The sequence below is a fragment of the Triticum urartu genome, chromosome 2A (assembly GCF_056163025.1).
Source record: "Triticum urartu cultivar PI428250 chromosome 2A, HENAU_Tu73, whole genome shotgun sequence".
Lineage (NCBI taxonomy): Eukaryota > Viridiplantae > Streptophyta > Magnoliopsida > Poales > Poaceae > Triticum > Triticum urartu.
The window spans coordinates 87447193-87449527 of record NC_141874.1 but is presented as its reverse complement, the minus strand read 5'-3'; the positions used below and the strand labels follow the sequence as shown (position 1 = coordinate 87449527).

At 55.7% G+C, this 2335-nt stretch overlaps 1 pseudogene; it reads right to left on the bottom strand.

Moving 5' to 3' along the window:
* Positions 1-906: 906 nt before the first annotated feature.
* On the bottom strand, positions 907-2335 carry LOC125535133 (BTB/POZ and MATH domain-containing protein 2-like; annotated as a pseudogene).

The window sequence follows — 2335 nt, the reverse complement described above, 5'->3', positions numbered from 1 at the left end:
CTCCTCAGGCCATGTACCTCTAACCCGGTCTTTCTTCACGCTGTTAATTTCACCCTTGTCCAGTTTTTGCTGCCCACCAGTGCGGGAGCTTTCTGGTTTGTCAAAATCGGCATTCAGGTTATGTTTGGTCGGGATATCTCTCACTCGAGCCGAACTGCCAAACTCCCTAGAATTTCCTTTCGAGTGCGAGCTGGCAAAGCTGTTGCTAGCGTTGGGTTTCCCTTCTTTCACATGGTTTTGGAGCCAGTGCTCCTCCCCGGTGATGCTCTGAGCCAACCTCCCCATTGTGCCGATTTATCAACCGGAGGATTACACCTTCCATCCACGTGGACTAGCCTCCCACACTCAAAACAAAAGTGAGGAATTTTCTCATAATGGAAATCAAGCACGTACTGTTCTTGTCCTCCGGAGTGGCCTTGAGGAAGAAACCCCATACCAACGGTTCAAAGATTGAAATTCTTGCCCTAACACGAAGCCGGTTTCCTCTTGTCATCCCATCCTTGTCCACATCCACCTTGATTACCTCCCCTAGCCAGTTGCCGAGGGCTCTGCCAAAGCTCTCCGTCCTCTTCCCCGGTGGTAAGTCTATAACTCTAAACCACACATCTACTTCGTCAAACACCATCTCCAAGGGTCTAATGTTGCTCTCATACTCCTTTACCACCAGGACGTTGAAATCAAACTGCCACGGTCCGCTCGTCATCGCATGCCTCCAATCTCCCTCACTTCCAAAGTGGACCGTGAATATGTTATCGCCCATGTCTCGGAATTAATCTTGCCTCGTGATGAAGACCCCATGCCCTTTGCATAGTTTTTTCCAGCACCGTCTTGTTGAACGGACGTGGTGAGAACGCCTTCCCCACCGCCGACCACTTCATGTTTTTGGGCAAGATCTGATCTGATTCCTCAAAGATGAAACCTTCTGCTTACTTGTCCAAGAGTAGCATCCCTCCCAACCTCGCTGAGAGGCTCGCAGTTGGATCCGGCGTCTTGCACATAGTAGGGGACTTGGAGGATCCCCCACTCACCGTCTTCCCCGGGGTCGCTGCCACCGCCGGGCTTGCCTTTGCGCCGGAGTCCCTGCCGTTTTCTCCTTCGTCTTCTCCGCCATAGCACCGCTCCGTGGCGATGAGGATAGCACCGGTCTGTGTCGAGAGGAGCGCTATCGCCACCCCCATCACCAACGTAGACTCGCCACCCCCGCCGCCGAAACCCTAACCTTAACGCTGGGAGAAGATCGCCTGGCGATCGCCTCTTAGTGAATCGATACATGGTGGACCCCCGACTAGTACTCCATCGGCAATCTATTTTCATCTCCTCAAAACCATCGGTAGCCATGAGTGCTTTCAAGTTGCCGGGAAAAAGACATGAACTGCATGCATGCTTCCCTCAGCTCGGGACAACCGTGCCGCTCGGCCAGCACAACGGTCGCCCCCACGGAACTCATCCGGATGCACTGGCGTAGCGCATCCTCACAGATATGCTTCAGCTCCTCCAGCTTATACATGTCCGCCGCAACGAGCAGCTTCTCAGCTATTGTGTCCGCCGTATCTAGCTGATTCATATCCGGTGTGTTGTTGTAGATGAACTGGAGCAGAGCCTTGCACACATCGACGTCCATGCCGTCGATGCGTAGCACAGCAGCGGCGCCCTCGCTGGCCAAGGCGAGCGAGAGATCCGCCTTGAAGACGGGGGATCGGGCCTCGAGCACCCACCGGTGCACCGCCAATGTCTCGCCGCCGACCTCAATCAGCACGTCCGGTTTTTGGTTGTTCGAGACGAGTTCCGCGTGTAAGTCGAAATGTGGTGCCGCCGCCACGGCCTCAGGTTTTGGCGTGGCAACCTCGGTGTGGCCGTCGGTGTGCATCCCAGCTGTGACGGTGACGTCGCACAAAATGGCGAGGTAGTCGTCCTTGACATAGAGATCCTTCTCCTCCTCCAGATTCTCATGTTTTACGAAGTCGGCCCAGCCCCAGGACGGATCGGTGGTATCGGAGAAGAGGCGCACCCCGGAGAATCTAGTCCACGATGGCTTCGCTATGGCGATGGCGTCGCATGTCTTGTTGTGGCTGGCGTGGTTGAGGTAGAGAGAGATGGAGCTGTCATGTTCCTGCCGGTCGCCATATGGATAGCACTCGACACGCCAATTGTGGCCGCCGACGCTGAATGTGCTCGAACTCATCTTCTAGCCCTTGGGCATCGTCCTCCTTGCCTGAGCGTATGTGTCGATCCGGAACACGTGTGACCCGGTCGCCTGCCTCACGCCGGCCGTCGAAGCGGAGAGCTGTTGCCGTCCGGCGCTGCGGAGGGCGGACAAAACCGCAGACATTGACAT